The sequence below is a fragment of the Prionailurus viverrinus genome, chromosome B2 (assembly GCF_022837055.1).
Source record: "Prionailurus viverrinus isolate Anna chromosome B2, UM_Priviv_1.0, whole genome shotgun sequence".
NCBI lineage: Eukaryota > Metazoa > Chordata > Mammalia > Carnivora > Felidae > Prionailurus > Prionailurus viverrinus.
Window position 1 is genome coordinate 80,365,887 of NC_062565.1, and position 23,480 is coordinate 80,389,366.

The 23,480-nt window shown below is 41.3% G+C and overlaps 1 protein-coding gene and 1 pseudogene across 2 annotated transcripts in view; both read left to right on the plus strand.

Moving 5' to 3' along the window:
- The first annotated feature begins 801 nt into the window (after positions 1-801).
- LOC125165224 (60S ribosomal protein L21-like) lies at positions 802-1,260 on the plus strand (annotated as a pseudogene).
- A 6,000-nt stretch (positions 1,261-7,260) lies between these two features.
- Positions 7,261-23,480, plus strand: part of ANKRD6 (ankyrin repeat domain 6) — a 229,443-nt gene continuing 213,223 nt past the window's right edge. Inside the window, exon 1 of one of the 2 annotated variants that reach the window (XM_047857753.1) lies at positions 7,261-7,382. The gene's annotated coding sequence lies outside the window, so the exon portion shown is untranslated. The remainder of the gene's footprint in view (positions 7,383-23,480) is intronic. The other variant, XM_047857754.1, reaches the window with a different exon arrangement.

Sequence of the window (23,480 nt, forward strand, 5' to 3'; positions counted from 1 at the left end):
TACCATGTGTTTTGTGATTTAAACCACTCTAGTCAAGTATGCTCCCTCTTGTAGCCAAACACATTCTAACTGATAAATGTGGTCCTTTTATCTTTGGAACTGAACGTGAGTGAGGGAGACAGATCCGATATTCAGTAGCTTAAAATCAGGAACAGAGAAGGATGCCCACTGCCCACCCCCACCCCCGCTCTTATTCCACAGTGTTCTGTACATCCTTGATTGCATAAGATAGCTAAAAGAAACAAAAAGATTGTGACACCAAAAACAAGTACTATCCATAAGAGAAAAAATCTGATAAATTATATTTCATCAAAATTAAAATTTTTTCTTTGCAAACTTCCTGTCGAGAATTAAAAGACAAGGTGCAGCTGGCTAGCTTAGTCGATAGAGCATGAGACTCTTGATCTTAGACCATGTTGGGCATGTTCAAGACCCATGTTGGGCATAGAGATTAGAGAAGAAAAAGAATTTTCTTTCTTTCTTTCTTTCTTTCTTTCTTTCTTTCTTTCTTTCTTTCTTTTCTTTCTTTCTTTTTCTCTCTCTTTCTTTCTTTTTTAAAAGAGAATAAACGACAAGCTATAGACTGGAGTAAAATATTTGTTAACCATGTATCTGACTAAGGACTCACATCTATAATATGTAAAGAATTTTCAAAACTCAACAGCAAAACATAAAATCCAGTTGGAAAACAGGCAAAAGCATGAAAAGGTATTTTACTGAAGAAAATATAGGGATGTCAAATAAACACATGAAAAGATGTTCAGTCTTCTGGCCAGAACCACCATCTTTTGGTCTTCCAAAATGACCAACCCAAAGAGAAAAAGGAGAGACACCCACTATATATTCTCTAGGCCTTAGAAAACATGGATTTGTTCCTTTGGCCACATACATGCAAATCTACAAGAAAGGTGACGTGGTAGACATCAAGGCAATGGGCACTATTCAAAAAGGAATGTCCCACAAATGTTCCTATGGCAAAACTGGAAGTCTGCAGTGTTACCCAGCATGCTGTTGGCATTGTTGTAAACAAACGGGTTAAAGGCAACATTCTTGCCAAGAGAATTAATGTCTGTATTGAGCACTCTAAGAGTCCTTAGGGCTTCCTGAAAAAGTGAAGGAAAATGATCAGAAAAAGAAGGAAGCCCAAGAGAAAGATGATTGGATAAATTGGAGCATCCACCTGCCCCCGCAGGGAGGCACACTTTGTGAGAAGTGGAGCCTGAGCTGCTGGAATCCATTCCCTATGCATTCATGGCTTAATGAGTATTAAAAAAATTAAAAATAATGATTTAAAAAAACCCTCCAGACTGTAAAAGATGTCCAATACCACTAGCCATTAAGGAAATTCAAATTATTGGGACAACAATGAGATACAACTCCATACCATCAAAATGGCCAAAAAAAAAAAAAAAAAAAAGAACAGCAAATGCTGGCAAGAATGTGGAAAAACTGGGTCTCTCATACATTGGCGATGGGAATGTAAAATGATATAGCTACTCTGGAAAACAGTTTGGTAGTTTCTTATAAAAGTAAACATGCAACTACTATACAACCCAGCAATTGCCTTTCTGGACACTTATCTCAGAGAAATGAAACCATGTTTATATGAAAACCTGTACATGATTGTTCATGGCAGCTTTATTCACAATATCCAAAACATCTAAACAACCCAGATGCCTTTCAAAAGATGAATGGTTAAACAAGCTATGGTACATCCATACCGTGGAATACTATTCAGCAATACAAGGAATGAACTGTTGAAACATGCCAACAACTTGGATGCCTCTCTAGGGCATTACACTGGGAAAAAAAAAAAAGACAGTCTTAACAGGTCACGTTCCATATGATTCTATTCATATAACATTCTTGAAAGATAAAATTGTAAAGATGGAAAACAGATTAGTGGCTGTCAGGGGTTAGGCTGGTATGGGGAAAAAGGAAGGTCTGGAGTGTGAGTACAATTCATTGTGGTGATGGAATAGTTCTTTATCCTGATTGTGATGGTGGTTAAAAAAAGCTGCACATGAGATAAAATTGCACATACATTGTACCAATGTCAATTTCCTGGTTTGATATTGTGCTATAGTTCTGTAAAATGTAACTGTTGGGGAAAACTGGGTGAAGGATACAAAGGACTTGTCTATACTATTTTGCAACTTCTTGTGAATCTGTAATTATCTCAAAAAAATTTAATGTTTATTTCTTTATCTTGAGAGTGGAAGAGGGGCAGAGAGAGGAAGAGAGAGAATCCCAAGCAGTCTCTGCTTGTCAGCACAGAGCCCGACATGGGACTTGATCCCATGAGTGGTGAGATTATGACCTGAGCCGAAATCAAGAGTTGGACACTTTACCCACTGAGACACCCAGACAGTCCTCAAAATAATTTTTTTTAAAGATATAAGGATTACAAAGGAAGAAATAAAATATCATTTATAGGTACATAGAAAATGAAATAATCTATAAATTACTCACATTAATAACAGAATTTAGCAATCTTTTTGGGTATAAGTTTAGTAAACAAAGATATTTGCATTCTCTTGACAACAAAAAGGGTAGAAAATGTACTTTTTAAGAGATACACTTGCAATGGTAAAAAAAAAAAGATAATAAATCTCAGAAAATGGAAAGTTCTGAAACTTTTGAAGTCACTAAAGTTCTAAGCAAATAGACATACATGTCACACATGTTCATAGATAGGAAGACTCAACAGTGTAAACATGTTAATTCTCTCGAAATTACAGTAGCAGCAAACAATGTATTTCTTGTTCCCATTATGCGAGGACTGCAGACCACCTGTAGCCACTCTGGGCTCTGTGTGATTCCATGTATTTTCTCATAGCGAGACCCCAGCTAAAGAGGCAGCCACTCTTTGTGGCATGATATTCTCCTGGCATAGGGCAAAAGCTCAAGGTGAGAGAAGCAGGGGAGAAGAATCACTAAAGCCCACGACATATTTAAAGCTTCTGCTCCAACATGGTGTTGGTCAAGGTAAGTCACACAAGCCCCAAAACAGTGGGGCAGAGGAGTCTATGTCACTATAGGAAAGTATGGCAAATATAGGAACAGAACAAATAATTGTGAATAAAAATTGCCACCCAACACATAGGTTCACTGTGATTTCAAATCAAGATCACAAAGTTTTCATGGAGGGGTGGGTGCCTGGCTGGTTCAGTAGAGCATGTGACGCTTGATCTTTAGGTTGTTGAGTTCATGCCCCATGTTTGGTGGAGAGTTTACTTAAAAAAGTTTAAAAATTTAGGGGCACCTGGGTGGCTCAGTTGGTTAAATGTGCAACTTCAGTTCAGGTCATGATGTCGCGATTTGTGGGTTTGAGTCCCACATTGGGCTCTGTGCTGACAGCTTGGAGCCTGGAGTCTGCTTCAGATTCTGTATCTCCCTCTTTCTCTGACCCTGCCCCACTCTCAGTCTCTCCCTTTCTCTCTCAAAATTAAAATTGAATAAATTTAAAATAAATTAAAAAAATTAAAAAACAAGAAACAAAATTTTCATGGAGCCAGACAGACAATCCTAAAATGCCTGTGGAAGAGAAAAGAGCTAAGAACACTTGAAATTCTTTATGAAATCAAGATTTAACAAAAAACCCACAGATTTTCAGGCAGTGTGGTACTAAGTACAGGAACAGGCAAATGGAACAAAATAGAGAACCTGAAACAGACCCAATCATACATGGAAACTCATAAGATCTCTTTGGCACAGCAAATGAGAGGAGAAATGAATTTCAGATGGAATATGGACTTAAAGACGAAAGGCAAAACTTTACAACTTTTAGAAGAAAATATGGGAGAATATTTGTACACCTCACGGTCAGGAAGGATTTCACAAACGCTTGAAACAGAGCCAAAGATATGACCAGTTAACAAAAGAGAAAATAAGAATAGTTAATAAATATTAAAGATGCCCAATTATACTGGTAATTGGGGAAATACAAATCATCATAATAAGTAATAATTTCACAAGCACACACACAAATCAAAAACAAGCTCTGGCAAAGATGTAGAGGAAGCAGAACTTTAGTACATTGTTGATGGGAATGAAAATTGGTACAAACTGGTTTAGAAAACAGTCTGGCATTACTTAGTAAATCTGAACACACATATACCTTAAGACCCCAAAATTCCACTCCTACATAAAGATCCTGAAAACTCTTAAGTGCATGCGTCAGGAGAAATATTTAAGAGTGTTCATAGCAACACTGTTTGCAACAGCAAAAACTGGAGCCTACCCAATGTCCAAAAGTAGACTGGATAAATAAATTGTGGTATCTTCTTACAGTGAAACACTATATAGCAGAGAAATTGAATAGCTGAATCTCAGAAACAGAATGCTGAGTGGAAAAACCAAGTTGCATAGGAAGAGTGTGGAATGATTCCATTGACAAAGTTCAAAAATTAGCAAAACTGTACAATGTAGTGATTAGGGATATATATATATGTGTGTATATATATATATATATATATATATATATACATATATATATTTGTGATAAGAGAATTATTAATACACACACAAGTTTTGTTTTGGTTGTCAGATGATCCTTTATTGAAATATTTTCCTCTGCAGTTCTTAAGGAGCTGTGGGCATTCCACTATGCCACTATTTATGTCATCTATGATGTTGTGAGGATGGTGGCCAGCAACATTGCAGTCCACAGACTGGGCAGTCCCCAGGATCTCTTTAACAGTTCCAGAGAGTTCTCTGGCTGAAGATTGGTGCTGCATCTGTAGGGCAATGTTGACAATCTCATCAAAAGTGATATTTCCACTGTGCTTAATGTTTTTCTGCTTCTTTCTGTCTCTTGGTGGTTCCTTGAGGGCTCTGATCAGGGCAGAGGCAGAAGGTATTACTTCAATCTGGGCCTATCTGTTCTGAATGTTCAGTTTCTCTGTAATCCTTAGACCCTTCCAATTACAGGTTGCCTTGTGATGTCATCACCAACTCTCTGGAGACAGATCAGCCCAGGGGGCCAATTTTGGGGGCCAGGGCCAATGTGGTATGGACTTCCCTAAGGGTGCACCTCAGGTATATGACTTTGACCTTCTTGGGGTTGAATTTAGGTGGCCTGGTGGAGGTGGCTGGTGGCAGAAGAACCTGGATTCAGGATGATTGAGGAGAGTTGCACCTTCACCTGCTCTGAGGGGAAAGCCACAAAAGCTAACACAAAATTTAGCATGCTGGTTTCCTTTGGAGGAGAAGGAGGATATGATTGTGGTGAGGCACATTGAAGTCTCCTTGGGTAGAAGCTTTAGCAAGGTCAGTTTCAGGGAGTGAATGGCAGGGATAGAAGCTGGAATGGTGGACTGAAGGATGAATTGAAGCTAATGACATGAAAAATAGCTAGTGCAGTCAACTCATTAAAGAAATGTTGCTAGAAATCAGAGCAGATTATATTCTCAGGAAGCAGGGAAAATTATCATTGGCAGAACAGACTTCTTTCTCACGAGGCAGAAGGAAAAAGTAGTGAGGCGGATATATGAGGCTGGCTTTGATTAAGCTGAATTGAGGTATAAGAATGGAACTGTAGGCTGGGAGCCTTCCTCATTTGGAGGGAGGTTTAGAGTGTCTTTTCATTAGTTTCCCAAAGACTGTGTGCCCACTTGGAGACGAGCAAACAAGATCTCCAGGCAGCTCACCCACCTTCTGCTTTGGTTTTCATGAGGCCCCTCTGTCAGGAATTCCCACTAATCAAGGTCTGGGAACAATTACAGGCCAGTTGGCTTCCAGCAGCATTCACATGTCTTATAGGCCAGCTTGGGCTTTCTGTTCCTTTCAGCAGAATTAATGCCTGATTGCTCTGACTGCCCACAAATGTAACTTAAAACTCCATCTTGACTTTATGGTGATATTATAAAAGCCTCCCAGAGGAATGCAACATTGTATCTCTGGAAGTTCATTCAAGGGAGTAGCTACTAGGAAAACTCTTTAATCTGGAAATGTATAAGAAAGAAATGATCGGTTTGAAAGGTCATGCATACATATCTTGACTTTGGGGGTCACCTGTAAGTCACTGGTGATTCCCTGGAGAGAAATCCAGAGCTACTGATGGGCAGGGAAGGGAAACGTGTTCTTCTAACAGCTCTAGATGCAGAGTGACAGGGATGGGGAACAAATCTGAAGAGGGTCAAATGACAGAAGAGGTTTCACACCCTGCCAAGAAAAATTGCAGCTATGGCTATAGGGTGTGGAAGTTCTGAAATTGTAGAGGAAAATCAAGCACTTCCCTGGTGTGAGTTGGAGCTGGTTGGATTTCTTCTACCTAATGCTCCCTGAAAGAGACAGGGAGACAGACATCTCATGAAAAAGGCAGAGATGATCATATTTCTTTACTTCTGGAAACCAGGCCTTTTTCAAAGCAGATAAGAAAAATCCGGTTCAAAATAAGCTTGTCCCAAACCTCGGGTAAGACGGAGACTCCCTTCTAGGTTTCCACCTCCCCCTCCAGCTGTGTTTGGACAGCAGTTACCTGTTGTCTTCAAAAGGTTGAATGAGGTTCCATTCATTGACACATTCATGCAACAATACTTTATTGAATGCTCACTTTGTTCAGGGAACTCTTCTAGGTACTGAGGAAGTAACTGAAAACCAGACAAAACCTGACCAAGTTAATGGTGTATAGAGTGTGATTTGAATATAGGAGTCAGGAATGCGCAATGCTTTTGTCAGTGTCATATGGGGTGGATGGTTTTGACAAGCTACTGACAGATAAGCTGTTTGGAATAAGGGCTTCCTTTCCCTTTTCCAGCTCTCTCATGAATCTGCATCATTTATCATTGTTGAGCTTCCGCTGAGCCCTTCCAGTTAAGTGAACTATGAATATACTGAAATATCCGTTTGGCCACGGGGTGAGGCATGGTTTTCTCCTCCCTAACTCCCTAATTCTCCTCTCCCTCCAATAAACCTCCTGGAGACCAGTGCCCGGACAAGATCACCCCGCTGCAGCCCCCCCTTCCTTCCACTCTTTGGAAGGAGGCTTCCCCGGGGGGCAAGGAAGGGACAGCGGCCCGAGCTGGGAGGGGCCTGCAGCCCAGCGCCAGCCCCAGGGCCTTAGGGGCCCCACCTCCCCCCGGTCCCCGCCGTGCCGGGAGCAGGCCGCTGCGGGGCGCTGCGGCCCCAGGTTAGGAGCCGAGGGCGGGGCGGGGCCAGGGCCGTGCGGGCTGCGGGCGCGGCGGGCTCGGCCACAGGTTACTTGCGGGAGCGGGGAGCGCAGCCTGGCGAGCGGGCGGCTGGAGGCGCGGCGCTGCGCGGCGCCGAGGCCCAGGGGCCGCCGGAGCCTGCGAGAACGCGTCCCCGTCGTCTCGCCTCGCCCCCCACCCTGTCGCCGGCCGCGGTCCCTGCGGCGCGGACGTCCGGCGCGCGCGAGAAAGGTATGGTGCGACCTCGCTCGGTTCTTTGGAGACCCCTTCATCTGAGGGCCGGCGCCCCCCACTCCCGGAGAACCTCCGAGCCGGGGAGGACGGTGTTGGAGGTGGGGGCGCTGCTCCCTCGGCCCCCCCCCCCCCCCTTGTCGGCGTCTGCCTGGGGAAGAGACTCAGAGGGAGCGCGTTGCCCCCTCTCCTGCGGCCTCCGGAAAGCCCGGACGGGAGGGGGTCTTCCTAGGACGCCTCCCTTACCGCTTTGCTTCACTCGCCTCCCCAGAGTAGAGAACTTTGGGTGGGGGCGGAGAACTTTGTCGTCTTTGCTTGTCCCCCTCCTCTTTCTCCAGTGAGCTCAGAGTTTGAAGAAAGTGGTGGTAGGGGGGTGGGGGTCACCGGCTTTTCTCCCGGATGCGGTGGCTGGCGGTCTGCGGGCGAAAAGGAGGGTCTCCTTTGGTCGCCTTACGCTCTCCGGGGTCCCCGGGCCTGCGGGCCGGCCTCGGAGGGACCGGGTTCGGCTTGCTCGCGCCAGCAGCTTTTCCGCACCCCCCCCCCCCCCCCCGCCCCATCCCGCCCCATCCCCTTACCCCTTTGAGGACTGCAAGAGGCGCAGACCCGGGAGAATGGGAGCGAGATCCGCTCTGGCCGGAATTAAGCCCTGTGAAGAGTTAGCAGGTGGCATCTCCCAGGGCCGGGGCGGAGGAAGCGAGCACGTTGGTTTGAGTTCGGACACCAGTTTGTCTTGGGGATTTAAGTGTAGTGCTTCCGGTATTTTGGGGAGCGGGAGGGGAAGTGTGGAGCATTATCTGTGACCTGAGAGGGGCTTGAATTTCATAAAGCTGGTCAAGAATGTTTTCCCGGCAGCACAGCGAGATGATTCAAGTAGTGTTGAGATCTGCTTTGGGGTTATGACACTGTGTTGATTCCACCACTTGTTAAGTTTGTGACTGGAAGACCCATTTCTTTTTACTTTTTCTCTTTCTTTCTTTTGGAAAACCCATTTCTTTTTACCTTTTTCCTTCCTTCCTTCTCCCTCCCTTTTTCTTTTTTTTCTTTTAAGGGTTGTCAAATGAATCAGTGGGAGTGGAGAAGGAACAAAGACATCTGTAACAGGCTGTGATCAATTCATTGTAAACATCACTGCGCTTGGACCAGCCTGGGAAACCTGCTTTGTGAAACTTAGTTTTTAAAACTGTAAACTTGGTGTATTATACATAACTGGGTATATTTCATAAATGAAATGATGCCAGTAAAATGCTTGGCATAGTGCTCTTGAACGTTAGGGATCCTTTTTGTGAACCTGTTGGATGATGATATCCATTCGTGTTTATAGTAATGCCTATCAGGCCAAAGTAAGTGGAAAGAACTTGGCAATGAAGACAAATACACCTGGGTCCACGGCAGTGCCACAAGTGTATCTCTGAGGTGATAATTCCTATTCCTAAAATAGCAATGGCAATCTTTTGTTCTTGCATATAGCAGGTGCAACGATACATGTTTAACTTCCTTTTGCCATCCCTAGCAGGTGCTTAGCATATGGCAAATGAATAATTTTTTAAAAATTAGGGATATAAATTAAAATTGGAAGAGTTTTCTGTCCTCTAGGTCATAAGTGGGGAGGGGAGAGCTGGACAGGCTAAAGAAGAATAAGAGACCATAAAACAACTAGCTGCACGTTGTTGGACAGCGTAAATCAAGGGTGATAAAGATGGGGCACCTAGCCAGCTCAGTCAGTGGAGCATGTGACTCTTGATTTCAGGGTTGTGAGTTCCATCCCTACGCTGGGTAAAGATTACTTGAATGAAAACTTTAAATATATATTTTTAAATGTTTATTTATATTTGAGAGAGAGAGCATATAAGAGCAGGGGAGGGGCAGAGAGAGAGAGGGGGACAGAGGATCTGAAGTGAGCTCTGTGCTGATAGCAGAGAGCTGGATGCAGGGCTTGAACTCACCAACCGTGAGATCATGACCTGGTGGAAGTCAGATGCTTAAACGCCTGAGCCACCCAGGCATCCCTAAATATTAAAAAAAGAGAGAAATGCTCATCTGTTAACTCCTTGTTTTTACCAAAAATGTACCTTAACTTCCCACTTCAACCTGTCAGCCTCTCCAGAGCCCTCCCGCTAAGCATTTATTCCAAGTAAAGGCTGATGGCTAAGTGATCCAGCTCAACTTAGAGACAAGGCATACTTTCAACTCTGGAGGCCCTCCCACATAGAATTTCTGGTGCGCCTTACCCTCACTAAAATATACCTGCACAAAATATCAAACTATGCTTTAAATTTAAAGAATAAGAATAGCACCCACAGACCCCAAAGCACTCATCACTCAGCTGAAGAAATAGAGCATCCCCGAACCTTGGAGTCCTCCACCCCTACCCCCACCACACTCTAGTACCCCTCCCATGGCATTCCACCTCTCCTCCCTGCAAGGAACCATTAGTCGGGATTTTGTGTTAATTTTTTCCTATCTTTGCACACATCATATGCTATGTAAAAAACTCTGTGAAAGGGAAGTTTCCAAACAAGCATTTCCACAATAACCTGGAGCATTCTTATTGAACTTAAAAGCAGGATATTGACAGTAGGATGCAAACCACAAAAAAGGTGACAATCTCAAAGTACTGGGATGGGGCAGTCTGTCTTTCAAGGTTTTCCTCAGGTTTTCTTGGCACAGCCTCCATGGGCGTGTTCTGTCTGTGCAGGGGAGGCCCTGTCTCTTCCAACATAGCCTAGAGGCTATAATTTTTAAAAGCTTTGCTTGAGTCGCTAAGAATTAGAAAAATAGTAATTTGTGTGCATGTGTTTTAGAAGTTTTTTTTTTTTTTTAAATACAAATTATCCCAGGAAACATTTTGTGAGATTTGAAGGATTAAACTGACTGAGAGCAACCTTTAAAAATGGTTTTAATCCAAATTCTCCCTTTCCTGGTTATTATGCTTGTGTTATGGACTTTGTCTTAAGTTATTTTCTCGGGGTCACACAACTCTGTGTCAGCTCAGAGAATCTTACACAATTCTTCACTTCTTGGTTAAGGCAAAAGTTTCCTAAACTTGGTTCATGGCTCCCTTAGTATCTTAGTAATTTTTTCACAGTGCCCCTCGTTGTAAGTAGTTAGTCATAGTTATGTTCAAGCAACGTAGTAAGTATTTATGTCCTAACAACATAGAAGCTATTTTTTTTAAGTTTATTTAATTTGAGAGTGAGAGAGAGCAGGAGAGGGGCAGAGAGAGCAGGAGAGAGAGAGAATCACAGACTCCACACTGCCAGTCCAGAGCCCCATGTGCACTCGAACTCATGAACCATGAGTGAGATCATGACCTGAGCTGAAAACCAGAGTCAGAACTTAAACTACTGAGCCACCTAGATGCCTCCATAGAAGGTATTTTTAAAAAATAATACAAATAAACTGAGAAAAATTATTGATTGGTTTTTTTATGTTTATTTTTGGTTTTTGAGAGAAAGAGAGAGAGAGAGAGAGCATGTGTTAGAGCAGGGGAGGTGCAGAGAGAGAGACAGGGGACAGAGGGCCCAAAGCAGGGTCCGTGCTGATAGTGGAGGGCCCGATGCAAGGTTTGAACCCACGAACCGTGAGATCATGACCTGAGCCAAAGTCACATGGCCAACCAACTGAGCCCCCAGGTACCCCTAGAAAAAATCTTGTTCTATCATTCTTAAATAACCACAGTTACAAGCAGGATGTGTTTGCCTGTACTAATTCTTAAATCTTGGGATCAGATTGGATATCACCACTCTCATTTCCTGTTCCACTTAAATTTTTCTGCAGCACTCACTTTTTATCACAGCATCCACTGAAAACACAGGTTTTGCAAAGATGTGTATGATGTCATTGATAGGAATATAACGTGATCTAACGTTGAAACTTTGAATTCTGGTTTATAGGTTCTGCGGTGTCCAATATGTTGAATATACCAGGTTTCCCTTGAAACTTTCAAATATCCTAAATTGCCCTTGTGAATTTGCTACAGTATCCAGAGTGTCTTGGTGCTCAGTTTGGGAATTGATGGCCTGGGGTAAAATCCTCTTCTGGGAGAGAGCAGTTATTAAAGGAGAGGTCCATTTGAAGTAGCCCCAGGTTAAGTTTCTATGTGGAGTGGGCTAAATCTTGGATTCTCATCTACATAAAATGGAATGTCTAAAGCCTGCCCCATTGGGTTGTTGAGAGGATTAAACTAGGTAATGTACAGAGAAGCATCTCTAAAGGACCTGGAATACAATAGTCTCAAGAAATGGTAGCTGTTTTATGATTGTTTAATAGTACTCAATAGTCCAGTAATTGGTAAATATATCATAGTCCCTATTTAAGAACAGCTAGTGCTTGAAATCTCAATGCTAGCAAATAAATTATGAACTAGTTGGTTCACAATATAAAGTGACTTACCATTTTCAAACAGCAAACTCTGATGTCCCATTGTGGTACATTTTGACTCTGCACACCATCTTTGAAATACTCATTTTAAATGCTCATTTGCCAACATGTGCCCAGGTTTGAGGAGGAGGTCATAACTGAATGGAGGGAGAAGGCCTGAGCTTGGACAAGTTGACTTTTTATTTCAGGAGGAAGGGACTTTGTCTTGGTTTGTAGGGGCCCAGGGCAGGCTGCCCCCAAATGTGCCAATTTGGCATAAAGATTATTTAGAGTTAGGAGAGTTGTTTGAATGTCTACCTCTGGATTTCAGCTCAAGTCATGATCCCAGGGCTGTGGGACTGAGCCCTGTGTCAGGCTTCATGCTCAAGGTGGAGCCTCCTTGAGATTCTCTCTCTCTCTCTCTCTCTCTCTCTCTCTCCCTCTGCCCCTCTCCCTAACTCTCTCTCTCTAAAGTAAATAAAATGAAAAAAGAACCCTCCCCCCATTATTTAGAGTTAAAAGTAATAGAAACCCAGTAGATATAGGAAAGGTACTCTGCCTCCCCATAACTGCCTAAATTTACATTGGAAAGGAGAACGTGTAACAGGAAGAAAGTGTTATCAGAGGCCCCTTTTACTAAGGAACTCATCTGCATAATAAAACATTTTTGTTTTTTCCAAACATCTTCTTTCACCTTCTTGTTAATGAATTTTCTCCACTTTGTGTCTTCAAGCCCCTACCTTTTCCCTTAGCTCCTCTATAAGCTTCATGTTGCCTCCTTATCTTTGGAATCTCACGTCTGTGTGGATTCTCCATTGGTACGCCTATTAAATTTGATTTTCTCCTGTTAACCTGTCTCATGTCAATTTGATTCTAAGTGCAGCTAGAAGGACCATAGGGCAGAGGAAGGTCTTTCTCCCCTACAGGTTACAGACCTGAATATGTTTCATGTAGGGTTTAATTTTTGCATATACTTACAGCACAGAGAGGCAGACAGTCTTTTCAGATGAAATAGTTTTATTAAACTGATTAGCATTACATGATAATTCCTATCAATAAGTGGTATTTACTAATCCTCTAAGAAAGGCTGACCTGAATAAAGAGGTCGGGATGCCTGTGTGGCTCAGCCAGTTGAGCGTCTCACTTTTCATTTCAGCTCAGGTTATGATCCCAGGGTTGTGGAATCAAGACCCACATCAGGCTCTGCACTGAGCGTGGAGTCTGCTTAAGATTCTCTCCCTCTCCCTCTCTCTCTCTCTCTCTCTCTCTCTCCCTCTCTCCTCCCCCCTCTCTCTTGAACATGTTCTCTCTCTCTCTCTCTCTCTCTCTCTCTCAAAAAAAAAAAAAAAAAAGATTTAAAAAAAGATGTCATAGATGGCTGTCATGATGTCTTTTAGGAAACACAGACCTTTATTCCCTTGTCCTGTTTATTTTCCAGACCCCAACCCTAAGCTAGAACTTGGTGATACTTTGACAGTTTGTGACAATACATTCAATAGTGATATTTGCCTAGTGTAGTTGTTGATTTTTATTATTGCTTTCTTTGGTCATTTATCGTTAGGGAGTTTGTACAGAACTATAGGTGATGATGATGCTTCCAAGTTGACTTAAATATTACTGGATACAATTTTATTTGTGTTTGTTCCTAGGTTTTTTTTTTTTTTTTCTTTTCTAAAGTAGGCTGTATACCCAACATGGGGCTTGAACTCAGGACCCCGAGATCAAGAGTTGCATGCTCTACCAACTGAGCCAGCCAGGCGTCTCTGGTTCCTAATGTTGAGAGTTTTAAATTTCTTTGTAAAATTTGGGGACATATGTGTGTGGGAGAAATTATTTTGATTCTTCTTAACTAATTGTTCTCTTTTTTTCATTTGATGCCCATGTAATAAATTGTCAACATTATTTTCATTTAACATTGAATTTCTCTTTAAAAAAATAAATAAGAATTTCAAATCTTTCCCTGCATTAGACTGGTTATATCTAATATTCAAAATCTTAAGATTTCAGGGTACAAAGTAGAAAACTACATTATAGATAATAAAACGTTGGTTAGAATGAATTGTTTTTCCTTTTGTTATCTGTTACTCTTTTACTTAAAATTGAGGGGTGCCTGGCTGGCTCATTGTGCAGAGCATGTGACCCTCTAAAAACTTTGTCTGTCTGTCTGTCTATCTATCTATCTATCTATCTATCTATTTAGAGCTTAAGTGGGGGAGAAGAATAAAGGGGGAGGGAGTGGCACAGAGAGAATCTTAAGTAGGCTTCACAACATGGGGCGCAACCTGAGCTTTAACCAACTGTGCGATCCAAGCATCCCGAGCATGTGACTCTTGATCTTAGGGTTGTGAGTTCAAGCCCCACATTTGGTGTAGAGATTACTTTAAAAAAATTAAGGGCGCCTGGGTGACTCAATCAGTTGAGCGTCCGACTTCGGCTCAGGTTATGATCTCAGGGTCTGTCGGTTTGAGTCCCGTGTCAGGTTCTGTGCTGACAGCTCAGAGCCTGGAACTGCTTCGGATTCTGTGTCTCCCTCTCTCTCTGCCTCTCCTCTGCTTACATTATGTCTCTCTCTCTCTCAAAAATAGACATTTAAAAAATTAAAATAGAAAGTCAGAAAGTTTGAGCATCTATTTAACTATTAGAATTCGATGCACTAGGTACAAAGTACTTTGGGAAATACTTGACTCAGTATTTTCATGAAAAACTAGGAAAGGGCAAACAAAGATTAAAACATTGTATTTAAATTTGGGAGCTTATTGGTAGCTGTATGGACTTAATTCTTGTATCACTGATTTGTTCTTGGTATAAGAATGGAGATTATGGGAAATATTTCTACCTGTGATGGTAAAAAACGCCCTTTAAAAAAAGTGAATTTAATGAACCCATCAGTAAATAATAACCAATAATGGAGAATTAGCCCGAAGTAAACTAATCTTAATCGCTAAACAGGAATGAGCAAGGAGTTTTTTTTTTTTTAATATCACAGTTTTTAAAATGTTTATTTTTGAGAGAGAGAGAGAGAGAGAGAGAGAGAGAGAGAGAGCAAGCAGGGGAAGGGCAGAGGGAGAGGGAGAGGGAGACAGAATCTGAAGCAGGCTCCAGCAGCATAAAGCCCAATTGGGGGGCTCGAACCCATGGACCGTGAGATCATGACCTGAGCTGAAGTCTGGCGCTCAACCAGCTGAGCCACCCAGGCGCCCTTGTCTTTGTTTTTATAAAGGACATATGCTTGAATAATTTTTTTTAAGATGAATAGATACAATAGACTAGAATAAGGTTGATTTTTCTTACATATATTAAGTGAATGAAAGATGAGTATAGAACTTAGTTCTCTTGTGGTGATGACATTTGCCACATTAGCTTTAGGAATCTTCTCTCCTATCTGGCTGGGTTGGGTGAGGCAGTGGGAGATGGTGGACCAAATCCTGGGGGCTTGGGGAAGATGAAAGGACATTGATGGACATCAAGACACTTGGTATAATTCTGGCTACCAGCTCACTGTGGAGCTCTAGACACTCTGAATTTCTTAGAGCCTCAATTTTTTCTTCCCTAAATAAGGGGACTAGACCAAAATATTTCTTTTAAAAATACATAGTTCAGGGGTGCCTGGGTGGCTCAGTTGGTTAAGCATCCGACTCTTGATTTTGGCTCAGGTCATGGTGTCATGATTTGTGGGTTGAGCCCTGCTTTGGGGCTCTCCACTGACAGTGTGGAGCCTTCTTGGAATTCTCTCTCTCCCCCTCTCCCCCTCCCCTCCTCTCTCATTTTCTCTCTCTCTCTCAAAAATAAATAAACTTCTTTTTTTGAGTTGCATTGTGAATAATTATTTAATTTTAAAAGAAACTGTTCAGCCTTTTCCCAACATGATTGTACTATAGTTCATTCCACTTGGCAATACCTGAGTGTTCCCATTGTTGTCGGTCCTCATCACCTTTTTAGTACTGTCAGGTTTTTATTGTGGTTTTATCCATAATAGGTATGTAATGATATGTTATTTTAGGTTTTTCTTAATTTTTATTTATTTTTTAAATTTATATCCAAGTTAGTTATCATATAGTGCAACAGTGATTTCAGGAGTAGATTCCTTAATGCCCCTTACCCATTTAGCCCATTCCCCCCTCCCACAACCCCTCCTGTAACCCTCAGTGTGTTCTCCATATTTATGAGTCTCTTCTGTTTTGTCCCCCTCCCTGTTTTTTGTTTTTTGTTTTTTTTTTTTAATTTTTTTCAACGTTTATTTATTTTTGGGACAGAAGGAGACAGAGCATGAACGGGGGAGGGGCATAGAGAGAGGGAGACACAGAATCGGAAACAGGCTCCAGGCTCCGAGCCATCAGCCCAGAGCCCGACGCGGGGCTCGAACTCCCAGACCGCAAGATCGTGACCTGGCTGAAGTCGGACGATTAACCGACTGTGCCACCCAGGCGCCCCCCCCTCCCTGTTTTTATATTATTTTTGTTTCCCTTCCTTTATGTTCATCTGTTTTATATCTTAAAGTCCTCGTATGAGTTAAGTCATATGATTTTTGTCTTTCTCTGACTGACTAATCTCACTTAGCATAATACCCTCTAGTTCCATCCACGTAGTTGCAAATGGCAAGATTTCATTCTTTTTGATTGCCGAGCAATACTCCATTTTGTGTGTGTGTGTGTGTGTGTGTGTGTGTGTGTGTGTGTGTGTGTACACCACATCTTCTTTATCCATTCATCCATTGATGGACATTTGGGCTCTTTCCATACTTTGGCTATTGTTGACAGTGCCGCTGTAAACATTGGGGTTCATTTGCCCCTTTGAAACAGCACACCTGTATCCCTTGGATACATACCTAGTAGTGCAATTGCTGGGTCGTAGGGTAGTTCTATTTTTAGTGTTTTGAGGAACCTCCATACTGTTTTACAGAGTGGCTGCACCAGCTTGCATTCCCACCAACAATGTAAAAGAGATCCTCTTTCCCCACATCCTCGCCAACATCTGTTGTTGCCTGAGTTGTTAATGTTAGCCATTCGGACAGGTGTGAGGTGGTATCTCACTGTGGTTTTGATTTGCATTTCCCTGATGATGAGTGATGTTGAGCGTTTTTTCATGTGTCGGTTGACCATCTGGATGTCTTCTTTGGAGAAGTGTCTATTCATGTCTTTGCCCATTTTTTCACTGGATTATTTGTTTTTTGTGTGTTCAGTTTGGTAAGTTCTTTATAGATTTGGGATACTAACCCTTTATCTGCTATGTCATTTGCAGATATCTTCTCCCATTCTGTCGGTTGCCTTTGAGTTTTGCTGATTGTTTCCTTTGCTGTGCAGAAGCTTTCTATTTTGATGAGGTCCTAATACTTATTTTTGCTTTTGTTTCCCTTGCCTTCGGAGACGTGTTGAGTAAGAAGTTCCTGTGGCCAAGGTCAAGGAGGTTTTTGCCTGCTTTCTCCTCGAGGATTTTGATGGCTTCCTGTTTTAGATTGAAGTCTTTCATCCATTTTGAGTTTATTTTTTTGTATGGTGTAAAAAAGTGGTCCAGGTTCATTCTGCATGTCGCTGTCCAGTTTTCCCAGCACCACTTGCTGAGGAGACTGTCTTTATTCCATTGGATATTCTTTCCTGCTTTGTCAAAGATTAGTTGGCCAACGTTTGTGGGTCCATTTCTGGGTTCTCTATTCTGTTCCATTGATCTGAGTGTCTGTTTTTGTGCTAGTACCATACTGTCTTGATGATTACAGCCTTGTAGTACAGCTTGAAGTCTGAAAAATAAACTTAAAAAAATTTTTTTAAATGCAGTTTTTTGAAATTATACATATTCAAAGTGGCACCATTTTGTTTCCCCATAATTCTAGTGATAGGTGTCTTCGGGTCTACCTGATGATCTGTGGAACAAAAGGAACCAATGAGGTTGTTAACTTGATGTAACTCTTGATGTAACTGTGTCTCTTTCACAAAAATAAACATTAAAAAAATATTTATAAAAAAATTATTCAGTTTCTTTTTTTCTGCATTTTATTGTGCCTCTAGTAAAGTCCCATGGGAATCTGATATACAAGGAAATTTCTTCTAGATAGTGATTTTTAGAAGTATTGGGGTTTTCCCCCCTGCATCTTTATGGGAACTGTAAAGACTCCTTGTGATGAACACATATTACATTTAATCAGAAAAATAGATAAGTCAGGTAAAAAACTTTAAAAATTACACAATAAAACTCAATATTAATCAAATTAGTATTAAAAAAATACTTTGTTCCCACAGTGGGACTGTTTGGATGTTCTAGTAACTAAAATATGTGTTTAATAAGAGGTGAAATTGTGATGACATGGCTAACCTATTTTATCATGCTTATATGCTAGTGATTTTTTTAAGAATCTTTTTTTTTAATTAGAAAAATTTTTTAAAATGTTTATTTATTTTTGAGAGAGAGAAAGAGTGCAAGCAGGGGAGGGGCAGAGAGAGAAGGAGACACAGAATCTGAAGCAGGCTCCAGGCTCTGAGCTGTCAGCACGGAGCCTGCATCAGGGCTCGAACCCATGAACTCAAGATCGTGACCAGAGCCAAAGTCAGCCGCTTAACCGACGGAGCCACCCAGAAGCCCGTGATTTTTTTTTTCTTTTTTTTAGGGTAAGTTCTGTGTCCAAGGTGGGCCTTGAAGTCACAACCCTGAGACAAAAAGTTGTATGTTCTTCTGACTGAGCCAGCCAGCCCCACCCCCCAATCGTGACAGTGATTTGAATTTATTATTAAGGTTAAAAAATAAACCAAACTATGAGCAATCAACTTGGAAAATTTCAGTTCAGGTTTTTCACAAAACAAAATTATTATTTCCTTTTCTCTGGCAGGGAGAACATGTCTTTTGCCAGTTTTAAAACTTATTTTTTAGCTAGAAAATGCCGAATTAACTATATATCCCAGCATGAAATTCTGAATTCAACCCAACTTAAGTAGAATGCTGAGATGCATTGCATTTTATATTTTATTTATATTTTAGTTGTAGTTATATTTTATATTATTCCATAGTTGGTATAAAATATGCAAGTACTGGAGAGCAGGTTTCCTGAGTGGGTATTTATGGATGCATTTGAGTTTCCTAGGTATCTGCTGTGTTTAGAGCCACCAATAGTTAAGAGCCATGGACTTCACTGCTGATCTTACTGAGTTTGATGCCTGGCTTGCCATCTATTGGTTGTAAAAATTTTGACAATCTACTTAACCTCTTTATGGCTCAGTTTCTTCAACTATAAAATGAGGATTTGAAATAGTTTCAAACCTTTATGGTGGTGGTGGTCACATGAATCTACATATGTGATAAAATTCATGGAACCACACACACACACCCACAGAGAGTGCCTGGAAAAAGTGAAATTCAAATAAGGTCTAAAGTTTCATTAATAGAATTATACCAATCCAGTTTCCCTGTTTTGATAATTGTATTGTGTATGTAAGATCATCATTGGTGGGTAGGTAGGGTACACAGGAACTCTGTAATTTTTTTTATTGTGGTAAAATATACATAATATAAAATTTACCACTTTAATAATTTTTGAAGAGTAACCTCTACCCCCAACATGGGGCTTGAACTCACAACCCCGAGATCCAGAGTCACATGCTTTACCAACTGAGCCAGACAGGCAGCCCATCCATTTTCATAATTTTTAAGTATGCTGTTCAGTGACATTAATTACAGTCATGATGTTGTACAACCATCACCACTATTAATTTCCAGAACTTTTTCATCATCCCAATCTGAAACTCTGGATACATTAGACAATAATTCTTCATTCTCCTTCTCCCTGCCATGCCCCAGACCCTGGTAACCTCTGTTCTACTGTCTGTCTCTATGAATTTCATTACCCTAGATAACTTATATTATAAGTGCAGTCATACAGTATTTTCCTTTTTTGGTTGGCTTATTTCACCTTTCTTAATATCTTTGAGGTTTGTGTATTATTTTTGCAACTTTTTTTTTAAAAATTTTTTTTCAATGTTTATTTATTTTTGGGACAGAGAGAGACAGAGCATGAACGGGGGAGGGGCAGAGAGAGAGGGAGACACAGAATCGGAAACAGGCTCCAGGCTCTGAGCCATCAGCCCAGAGCCCGACGCGGGGCTCGAACTCACAGACGGCGCGAGATCGTGACCTGGCTGAAGTCGGACGCTCAACCGACTGCGCCACCCAGGCGCCCCTTTTTGCAACTTTTATATGAGGCCAATATTATATCAAAATAAAGTTTACAAAAAAAAAATTCCATTGATGGTATCCCACTGCTGGACTGTACCAAGGCACTGAGGTTAGGGACAGTGTGAGATTGCCAGAAAAGCTGAGGAGTGACATTGCCTTTCTTTTCTTTCTCCTCCCATCCCTAGTCATAGGGAAAAAAGATGTAAGTAATAGCAGTGTTTCTCTTGTATAACGAAGTGTATATTATTTACTAGTGAGTTTTTTTTTTAAGTTTATTTATTTTGAGAGAGAGAGAGAGAGAGAGAGAGAGAGAGAGATTGACTGATTCTGGGAGGGGCAGAGAGAGAGAGAGAATTCCAAGCAGGCTCCACAACCCCAGGGCAGAGCCTGACATGGGGCTTGAACTAACGAACCGTGAGATCATGACCTGAGCCTAAATCAAGAGTCAGACACTCAACTGACTGAGCCCCCCAGGGGGCCCTATTAGTGAGTTCTTATACCAACCTGAGGGGCAGCTATTAAAGCTGCCTTAAAAATAGGAATCCTTGGGGCACCTGGGTGGCTCAGTCGGTTGAGTGGCCGACTTCGGCCCAGGTCATGATCTCTCAGTCCGTGAGTTCGAGCCCCGCGTCGGGCTCTGTGCTGACGGCTCAGAGCCTGGAGCCTGTTTCAGATTCTGTGTCTCCCTCTCTCTGGCCCTCCCCCATTCATGCTTTGTCTCTCTCTGTCTCAAAAATAAATAAACACTGAAAAAAAAATTAAAAAAAAAATAGGAATCCTTAACCTGGAAGTTCATCCATGGGCTACAGATGCCCTGAGCTCCCTGAATTTATGTATAAATATATAAATAAATGTTCATATGTATATTTGAGTAGAAAGAAGTTCCAGGGTTTCATCAAGATTCTCAAATGGTTCTCTAATCCCCAAATGGTTAATAAGCAGTACAAGAAAATATTGTTTACAGAGATATGCCTACCCCATAATAGGCTCTTTCACTTGGGTATCTTAGCCCCTTTCAGTTCTCTGGTGTATCTTTCCCCCAGGGGGTTTCTTTCAGCTCAAACCTGGGATAAGCCTCAACAGTTCTTTACCCTTAGGGCCTCTGGTCATTCATGTGTGTCCTACAAACTTCAGGATCCATTCCTCAAGGGCTAGAGCTGCCCCAGGATGAACTATTTTGGAGTCCCCAGTAGACAAGTGGAACTAAAGTCTTGTGCAGAACTTAGCCTCACAACCTCTCTCCCTCTCCACCTTCCTCAGGCTCCAGAAAAGAGGAAGGAATTACTCATGAAGTGGTACCAAATGATTAAAGTTCAGTAAATTCTGCCTTGGGGAATGCAAATTTAATTTTAAGATTGCCTTTACTTTCTGTTATAAATGTATTATAAATATACAATAATTTATCTTGTGTAGTAATCCAGTGATCTAGGTAGCTAATGCATTGACATATCGCTATAAAAGATGTTGAATATTAGAATATATTCAGATTGGTTTGTAGCTCATATGAATAGATTGCATAAATAGTACAAATTATAATTTTCAAGTTTTTCTTATACATACGACTCCTCAGTATTTGAATTTATCTCAGAAACCCTTCAATAAATCATGTTTATTGACTCTTTTATCCAACTCAAATATGTTCTGTTAAGGTAGGCTAAGTGCTATAAGAAGTAACCATCTCAAATGTCAGTGGCTTGATCCTGTAAAAGCTTATTTCTAGCTCATACAAGGTCCAAATCTGTTGTTCGTGGTTGGGCAGTTCTCCTGGTGAGCTGTCCTTCATGAGACTCAGGGATAAAGGCTTCTTCCATCTTCCAATGCCACCATCTTCAGCACGTGGTCTCCAGTGTCACTGTAAGTGGGAACAGAGTATGGAAAGGCATACTAAATGAACTACCTTCACCAGCAAGTGAAACACATCACTTCTACTCACATCCCAGTGGCCAGAGGGAGTCACACAGCCCCACCTAGATTTAAAGAAGCTGGGAAATACACTCCCTGGCTGGGCAATTATTTCTGAGCAATAATTATTTACTTTGAAAGGGGAATGGAACTCTTTGGTGGATAAGTAGCCATCTTGTCTATAAATATGCTAGTCTGTTTACTGGGAAGTTAGGTGTAACTGCCTTCATATGATTTATTTCTCACTTTCCAAATATCTGTATATACGTAGTATGTCTTTATAGTGTAACGTATGGATGAGACCTCCATACAGGAAGCAGTTGTATTGTAATTGCCATGTAAATAAATAAAATGGGATTAAGCCATCTAGGTTCATAAATTTATTAGGGAACAAAGCGTATTTGATTTATTCAGAGTCATCCAGCTATGTAGAGAACTGTGCATTTGAGGAAGGTGGAACAGAGGGAGATTAGCAAAGAACAAGAATATGCATGTTTTATTGGCTTCATGAATGTTATCGTAACAGTTTAAAACTACTTCAAGCTGCTGGCAATAAAGTGTGAAACTCTTTTCCTCTTTAAAAAAAAAAGGCTGTCTTTGCTATGGAATGTATTACACAATCACAAGTGTATGTATCACTTTTACTTATTTGATACTAAGGGAAACTAAAGTTGTAAGATTTGGACCTATTTGTCTTATTTGCTTGAAGTAAATTTGTGCCTAGGAGGGCACCATTTGGCCATGTCCAGCATCCGACCACTGCAAATGGAACATATTGAGGGATTAATACAAGGCTATAGGAAAGATCCCAGTACCCAGTTGGAGTCATGGAGAAAATGGTCCACAACTTTAGTGGTATACACTAACTATAGTAATGATTCACTTACACATTATTAACTGAGATTGGACCATTCTACCTGAGGAAGTGGTCCACATGATTAATATTTACCATCTTTTAAGTCCTAGTTTTTTTTTTAATGTTTATTTATTTTTGACAGAGAGAGAGACAGACAGACAGACAGAGACAGAGCATGAACAGGGGAGGGGCAGAGAGAGAAGGAGACACAGAATGGGAAGCAGGCTCCAGGCTCTGAGCTGTCGGCACAGAGCCCGATGCAGGGCTCAAACTCACAGTCTGTGAGATCATGACCTGAGCCGAAGTCAGACACTCAACCGACTGAGCCACCCAGGCGCCCCAAGTCCTAGTTCTTTTCAAGTTATATTTCATGTTACCCATGTTGGAATTAAAGGTGCACCAAACCCAAGGTCAGCAAATTATAGCCATGGACCAAATGCAGCGCACTGCCTGTTCTTGTAAAGTTTTAGAAGAACGCAGCCAAACTCATTCACTTATATACTACCTGTGGCTGCATTCACACTACACTGACAGAGTTGAGTAGTTATCACAGAGACCATATCGTCCTCAACACCTAATATATTTACTGTCTATTCCTTTACAGGAAAAGTTTGCTAACCCTTCACTAAAGTTAAAGTTACTCTAACTTGTTTTGAAAGTTAATTCTGCTCCTGGTTAAATTTTACTTAATCTCTCTGGCCCATAGGGTTCTCATCATCACAGTGGGGATAATAAGACCTATGTAATACAGTAAAGAAAGGAGATTTTAAATTAAATGACCTGAGGCAAGTTACTAAATTTATCTTCTAGACAGCTATCTGCCTCTC